The sequence below is a fragment of the Diceros bicornis genome, chromosome 12 (genome assembly GCF_020826845.1).
Source record: "Diceros bicornis minor isolate mBicDic1 chromosome 12, mDicBic1.mat.cur, whole genome shotgun sequence".
Taxonomy (NCBI): Eukaryota; Metazoa; Chordata; class Mammalia; order Perissodactyla; family Rhinocerotidae; genus Diceros; species Diceros bicornis.
This window is the reverse complement of record NC_080751.1, coordinates 15,122,739-15,131,106: the sequence shown is the minus strand read 5'-3', so window position 1 is coordinate 15,131,106 and position 8,368 is coordinate 15,122,739. Positions and strand designations below refer to the sequence as shown.

Below are 8,368 nucleotides of genomic sequence, written 5' to 3'. Positions count from 1 at the left end.
TCCAAACATCCCCCTCCACTTTCCAAGTGCCCCAAGCCTTAGGCTGGCCTGTGAGGTGCCCCAGGATCCCTGCTCCTTCCCTTATGTATTATCAGGCAGTTCCCTCCTCCACTCCCATACTCCTTCTCCCCACCAAGCGTTTGGGGGGTGTTGCCCCATGTTCCTATCCTCATGTACAGAGAGGAGAAGCTGGGGCAAAGTGGGGGGAGAGGGAAGGGTAGAGGATCCTAACAGCCCAGGCTCAGCTGAGTCCCTACATGCTGAGGCCTTTCCCAGGGAAACCACAGCCCCTAATCACATAGTCAGGTGTATGGGGGATCCTGCCTTCATTTATAAGCCACCCTTATGGGTAGACAGGCCTTAGTGTCAGGTAGAGCTTGACTGTTAAAAGAACTATCCATCAGGGAGGCTACCAACCTTGATATTGAAGCTGTCTGGTCCCCCTTCTCCCATCGTCCCCCCCACCCCAGCTTCTCCTGTCTCTGTATATGAGGAGAGGGACCTGGGGCACCACCCCCCCAAATACTTGCCAGGAAGGAGTATGGGAGTGGGAGGAAGGAACTGCCTGATAATAAGTAAGGGAAGGAGCAGGGATCCAGGCACCTCCCAGGCCCACCCAAGGCTGGAGACACTTGGAAAGTGGAGAGGGATGTCCTCTGTTTCCAGCTCCTCCAGGGTTGGGTCATCCCAGAGGGCTGGTGGGAAAGGACTGTGCCTTTTTAGTTAGCTGGCCAATAGCTTTCCAAGTTCTCCCCTCTGGCTGTTACTTCTCCATTTAGCACTGACTGTCCAAATGCTGGTGTTCTTATAGTGATCACTTGTGGGATTTTCTGTGGGTCCTGTGCAAACGGCGTCCCCCACCCAAACTGCGCACTTCCTTGATGTGGGAAATCTGGTCTGGTTCAAACACTTCCATCGTCCTTTATCCCCACCCCCTCCAGGAGTACACCCGCAGCCTTTCTCTTGGGTGGGGGATTGGCAAGAAGGCCCAAGCCCAACCACCTTCCCTTTACCCACTGGACCCTTGAGGACCCGCCAAATAGGGGGTGGTCAGTCTGCTCCCCAGACTTCCCCACTCACTTCCCTGTCTCATCGCCTTCCCCCAACTCCCTACACACACACCTGCGCACCGACCCCCCAGCAGGTGGGCTCAGGGCATATCAATACAGCCGCTACATGGGCAGACACCCAAATGGAGAATGAGAACTATTGTGGGCACCTGGGTCTTCCATAGTGTCCTCTTGGAACCCCGCCTTACTTGGCTGGGAGATGCAGCTCTCCCCTCCTCTCCTCCGAAAGGAGAGAATCTCTCCCCACCCCGTCCCCCCACCCCCAACACGCACACACAGCGCTGCTCTCCCCACAAGGCTGAGGACTGGGCCTGGGAAGACTCAGTCTCCTCCTCCCTCCAGCTTTCTCACAGAGACACACGGGGCGGGGCAGCCGCTGCTCCCGGGAGGTAAGGTGGTTAAGCTGTCCCCCAGTCAGCCCTGGGGGAGGTGTGGGACTCCATTTTTGGCCATCTCCTGGAGCCTGTTGTTTGCAGTTGGGGGCTACAGAGACAATTTCAGGGAAATAGAAAAATATTCACTCAACACTCCGTACACAGCTAAGATTTAATCCTGTTGTTCAAATCCTCTATATCCTTCCTGATTTTTTTGTCTCCCTGTGCTATCAGTTACTTAGAAAGTTATGTTAAAATCTCCCAATATTGTTGCAAATTTACCTATTTCTCCTTTTGTTTAGTCAATTTTTGTGCTCTCGTGCTCTCTCTATGCTATTAGATGCACACAAATGTGAAATTGTTGTGTCCTCTGGTGGACTGGCCCTTTTATCTTATAAAATGTCTCTCTTTATCTTTAGGACTGCTCCTTTCCTTAAAATCTGCTTTGTCTGATGTTGGTATAACTTTCTTTTGATTAGTGCTTATCTTTAATTTACTATATCCTTGCATTTAAGGCATACCTCTTACAAGCAGTATATTGTCGATTTAATATGAAATACCAGTCCAAATCTTTATCTTTAAACAGGAATATTGACTCAATTTGAACACTGTAATTACTGACATATTTGGGAATAAGGTTACCCCCTTACAATTTGCTTTCTATTTTTCCCACCTGTTTTTATCCTTCTTTTTCTCTCCTTTGTTGATTTCTTACGGATTAATGAAGTATTTTTTATTATTCTAGTTGTTTTCTCCTCTATTAGCTTATAGTTATACATTCTTTTTCTTTTAGAGATTACTCTAGATATCATAACATTCATCCTTGGCTTATTAACATGTCATGTAAAATAGTAACTTTTCTCCTTCCAAGACAATGCAAGGAACTTAGAACACACTTTAACTTCATTTATCCCCCTGCTGAGTTACTATGTCGTGCATTATAAATCTACTTATATTTTACTTTTGTTTTCTGTAGTTAATATTCATGAAGATTTATGCACTACTAACCCTTTTCATTATTCTTTATTCCTTCCTAAATTTCTGTGCTTCCTACTGGGATGATTTTGCTTCTGCCCAAAGAATTCTCCTTAAGGCAAGTCGGCTGGTGGTGAATTATTGCAGTGTTAGCTTGTCTGGAAATGTCTTTATTTTTGTCTTTGTTTTTCAGAATATTTTCACAGGGTATACAATTATAAATTGCATCTATTTTCAATCAGCATTTTACAGAAGTCATTCCACTGTGAAGTCAGCTGTAAGTCTTATTGCTGTTCTTTCAAAGGTAACGTGTTTTCACTCAGTTGCTTTAAAATTTTTCTCTTTATCTTAGTTTGCCCCACATACCGTGGTTCCACTATGACATGCCTAGACATGATTTGCTTTGTATTTATCCTACCTGGGATACAGAGTACTTCTTGAAACTGTAGCTTAATGTCTTTCATCAGCTTTGAAAATTTCTTGGCCATTATTTTTCAAATATGTTTTCTGTCACATTCTTTCTCTCTTCTCCTTCTGGGATCGCAATTACACATGTTAGACCTTTTCACCATATTCCAAATTTCTCTTTTTTGTATTTTTCATATTTTTCAAAAATATAGATAATCTGTGGTCTATTTCTATTATTTGCTTTTTTCTCTTTCAGTCCTGTTTCCAGATATTCCTGATAATTTTAAAATTGAATAATAGATAGTGTGGACAAAAATTTGTAGAGGCTCTTAATAGTATTATCTTCCTCTAGAGAGGATTTACTCTAGATTTTGGCAGGTAGTTAAGATCACCTATTCCAATCTAGAATTGAACTTATTCAGAGCTGAGTTTGGTTTTTGTAAGGTCTAGTCTGTTTCTGGCTTGCCCTTTCTCCTAGAGCATAGTTTTTTAAGGGACCTGTATTAGTCAGGGTTGTCCAGAGAAGTAGAATCAATAGAGTGTGTGTGTGTGTGTGTGTGTGTGTACAGCCATTAGGCTGAAGACTGAGGGAAGAGTAGCAGTTTGAGTCCAAAGGCAGTCTGCTGGCAGAATTCAGAATCCCCTCTTCTTCCAGGAAGATCAATCTTTTTCTATTAAGGCCAACTACTGATTGGATGAGACCCACCCACATTATGGAGGATAATCTGCATCACTCAAAGTCTACTGATTTAAATGTTAATCTCATCTAAAAAATACCTTCACAGAACCACCTAGATTAATATTTAATCAAATATCTAGGTACTATGGCCTAGCCAACATGACACATAAAGTTAACCTTCACAGGTCCCAATGGAAAGCCTGGAGTGTTTGACACTGCCCCTCCTCCACAGTGGGCTCTGAACTCCAGTATTTTTCTCCCTAGCCCCATAAATATGCCAAAAGCACTTATAAGCTTTTCAGTCTCTTAGTTATTGCTTCTTGCTCAACTTCTTGTCCTCTGCCCTGTGCTGTTTAGACACTGAAACATGTCTCAAAAGGAAAATGGCATAGAACATCAGGTTCAAACCTAGAATGGAGCAATACTTCCTTAATATGAAAAATAATGTGAATTATATTAAATAATATTTAATGGGGACACACTAGAGTAGGGTCCTCAGAGGTGTTTTGGGGAAGAACATGCTTCAATATTATCTGTGTAACTAACAGAACACAGTTGCCTGGGTCCCACCTCAGATTTGACGAATTAGGGTTGGAGTTGTAGTGGATGGGTTAAGAACACTGAACTAGAGGCATTCTCATTAAAGATAAGGATGCTAGTCATAAGGGCAAAACATCAAACATTGTTCTGAAAGTTCTAAATAGTGTAATTAAAAAAAGAAAATAAATAAAAGGTAGAAATATTGGTTGAAATATTATTTCCAGGTGATATGTTATCTACCTAAAGAAGAAAAATGTGAAACTAATGAGTTTAGCAAGATGACTAGACATGAGTATATAATATATATTATATGTGTACATAATAAAATGTATATATTTCCTGTATGTCAGTAATCAGTTAGAATATATAACAAAAGTGTTAATATAGTAGCAACAAAAACTATAAAAACCTAGTTAAAACAACATCATTGTACAGGATCGATATGATGAAAACTTTGAGATGCTATTGAGAAACATAAAGTTTTGAATAAATGAAAAGACATAAATGGAAAGTCCAATAATGTAAAGATATAAACATTTTCTAAATTAGTATATAAATTCAATGTAATTCCAATTAGGATCTCAACCTTTTCAGGGTAGGTGGCGAGAGAATGTTACGAAATGATTTTAAAGTTTTCCTGGGAGAATAAATGAGAAATAATATCCAAGAAATGTTTGAAAGAGAGTAATGATGCAATATTTACTTCAGCAGATATTAAAACCTAGAGTTATGTTTAAAATGGTGAGATATGGGAGCAGAAACAAATAGACAAATAAAGGAAGAGAACAATGTATAGAAAGAGGGAACATTTCAAATCATGGAGATAATGTTGACTAGTTTATAAATGATGTTGGCTAATTAATAAGTAGTATTGGGTAGTAGCCCTTGAGGGAAGAGAGAAGACAGGGCAGTTTGAACCCTAGCTCCTAGTTCAGAATACATTAGAATACATTTCAGCTGGATTAAAGATTTCAATATAATAAATTAAATAATGAAAATGCCAGAATAAAATGTAGGTGAATATTTACATAATTATAAGTTGAGGAATTCTTTTCTAAACATGGCCCAAAAATAGCTACCATGAAGGATAAGAAAGATATCATTATGAGAAAAGTTAAAACTTTATCAGAGTAGTGTTTACCTTGGGAGAATTATTGACTGGGAGAGGCTACATGGAAACCTGATTTGGGTAGTGGTTATGTGGGGTAAAGACTCCTTGTGTACTTAGAATTTGTGTACTTTTCTGTATGTATGTTATCTCTCAATTGAAAAAATTTAAGTGAAATTTCTGTTTGGAAAAAGACACTCTGAAAATAATTTTAAAAGAAATGACAAGCTAGGAATAAATATTTGCAAGATGACATACAAAAGGTTAATATCTTTAATATATAAAGAGCTATTGTAAATCAATAAGAACAGATTAAGCACTCTAAGAAAAATGCAAAAAGCACAAACAGACAATTCACAAAAGAAGAAATACAAATTGGACAATAAACAAGAAAAGATGCATAACTCACTAATAAGCAAAGAAATGCAAATTAAAACCCAGTGCAGCACTATTTTTTATGTATTCGCTTGCAAAGATTAAAAAGTTTGGTGCTCTCTAGCTGGGCTGTAAGGAAATGAGCACTCTTTCCTGAGTGGCAGAATAAATTGCAATTACTTTCTGGAGGTCTGGCTTAGCAAAATGATTTACAATTAAAATGTGCATTCTACTTGAGCAAGAAATTTTTCTTTTTGGAGTGATCTAAGGAGATAATCCCACAGGTGCACGAACACAAGTAAAAACATATTCATTACAGTATTGTTTATAATAGTGACAAATTGGAAACCACTTACACGCCAATCAGTAAAGGACTGATTCAATAAATATATTGAAATATACACAGCCAAAAAAATAGATGATGTTGAAAATCTATATTAATAGATGTAGAAAAAACAAATTCCAAGACATTTTTAAGCGATAAAAGTGGGATTTATTTCTTCATTTAACAGATATTTATTGAGCGCCCACATGTGTCAGGCCCTCCTCTAGGCCCTGGTAATACAGCAGTGAATGAAAAAGAAAAAAAATTACTGCCTTCCTGGAGCTGACACTCTAGTGGCAAATGAAAGATAATAAAAAGTGAAATAGGGCCAGCCCTGGTGGCCTAGTGGTTAAGTTCAGCACACTCCCTTCGGCGGCCCGGCTTGGGTTCCTGGGTGCAGACCTACACCACTCACCTGTCAGTGGCCACGCTGTGGTGGCAGCTTACATACAAAATAGAGGAAGATTGGCAACAGATGTTAGCTCAGGGCGAATCAAAAAACAGTGAAATAAATTATGTAGTATATAAAGCAGTGTAGACAGTATGATACCATTTTTCTAAATGTGTGGATGTATTGAAAAATGTCTGGAAAGATTTTAGCTCATAGTGATTATCTGGAAGGCGGGGATTTTTATTTTCTGCTTCATATTTTTTTTTCCTAAAGTTTTTTGAATGAGTATGCCTTTTAAATCAGAAGAAAATTAATGAATTTCTATTTTGACAAAAATAAAGTGACAAAAATTTATTTTAAAGAGTGTCTGAATAATTGATATGTGCTATTTCCTTCCCTCAAAGAAATTAAAAGATCAACTGTCAAGTGGGAGAAATTTTTTGACATTAAAAAGAAGTGCTCAAATGCAAATCAAAACCACAAGGATGTGGAATAACAGAAACTCTCATTCATTGCTGGTGGGAAAGCAAAACGGTACAGGCACTTCAGAAGACAGTTTGGAAGCTTCTTACAAAACTAAACATACTTTCACCATATGATCCAGGAATTGCATTCCTTGGTATTTACTCAAATGAGTTGAAAACTTATGTCCACACAAAAACGTGCTGAAGGATGTTAAGAGCAGCTTCATTCATAATTGACAAAACTTGGAAGCAACTAAGATGCCCTTCACTGGGTGAATGGATAAATAAACTGTGGGACATCCTGACACTGGAATGTTACTCAGCACTAAAAAGAAATGAGCTATCAAACCATAAAAAGACATGAAGGAATCTTCAATGCATATTACTAAGTGAAAGAAGCCAATCTGAAAAGGCTACATACATACTGTACAATTCCAACTATATGACATTCTGAAAAAGTCAAAACTATGGAGATAGTAAAAAGATCAGTGATTGCCAGAGGTTGGTGAGAGTGGAGACAGATGAATAGGTGGGGCACAGAGGATTTTTGGGACGGGAAAACTATCCTGTATGATACTATAATGATGGATACATGTCATTATATATTTGTCGAAACCTATAGAATGTACAACACCAAGTGTGAACCCTAACATAAACTAAAGACTTTGGGTGATAATGATGTGTAAATGTAGGTTCATCAGCTGTAATAAGTGTACCACTCTGGTTGGGGATGTTGATGGTCGGGGAGGCTATGCATGAGTGGTAGGTGTGGTAGGGGATCTATGGGAAATCTCTGTACTTTCTGCTCAATTTTGCTGTGAACCTAAAGCTACTCTAAAGAATAAAATCTATTTAATTTAAAAAAAAACACAATGAGATACCACATCACACCTATTAGGATCTCTAATATATATATTTAAAAAAAAAAACAGAAAATAACAAGTGTTGGTAAGGATATGGAGAAATTGGAACCCTTGTGCTCTATTGGTGGGAATGTAAAATGGGAACGTAGTTGCTGTGAAAAACAGTATGACAGTTCTTCAAAAAATTAAAAACAGAATTACCATATGATCTAGCAATTTCACTTCTGGGTATATATCCAAAAGAATTGAAAGCAGTGTCTCAAAGAGATATTTAAATACCCATGTTCATAGCAGCCTTATTCACAATAGCCAAGAGGTGGACATAATCCAAGTGTCCTCCAATTGATGAATGGATAAACAAAATGTGGTATATGCATACAATGGAATATTATTCAGCTTTAAAAAAGAAGGAAATTCTGACACCTGCTACAACATGGATGAACCTTGAAGACCTTATGCTAAGTGAAATAAGCCGGTCACAAAAGACAAATACTGTGTGATTCTGCTTATATGAGGTATCAAAAGAAGTCAAATTCATAGAGATGGAAAGTAGAATGGTGGTTGCTATCGGTTAGGGGGAGAGGGAAAGGGGGCAATGTTGTTCCATGGGTGCAGAGTTTCAGTTTTTTAAGATGAAAAAGTTCTGGAGATTCCACAACAAAGTAAATATACTTAAAACTACTAAACTGTACACTCAAAAATGGTTAAGATGGTAAATTTTATGTTATGTGTATTTTACCACGATTAAAAGTAAAATAAAAAAGAAATGCTTGGCCTTCCTAAGGATGTTATGAGA

The 8,368-nt window shown here is 38.3% G+C and overlaps 1 long non-coding RNA gene across 1 annotated transcript; it reads left to right on the top strand.

The window, feature by feature from the left end:
* Positions 1-1,393: 1,393 nt before the first annotated feature.
* Positions 1,394-7,695, top strand: LOC131411833 (uncharacterized). Its single transcript, XR_009221652.1, has 3 exons — positions 1,394-1,459; positions 2,613-2,723; positions 6,650-7,695. It is a non-coding gene; the product is annotated as an uncharacterized LOC131411833 (long non-coding RNA).
* Positions 7,696-8,368: the final 673 nt, after the last annotated feature.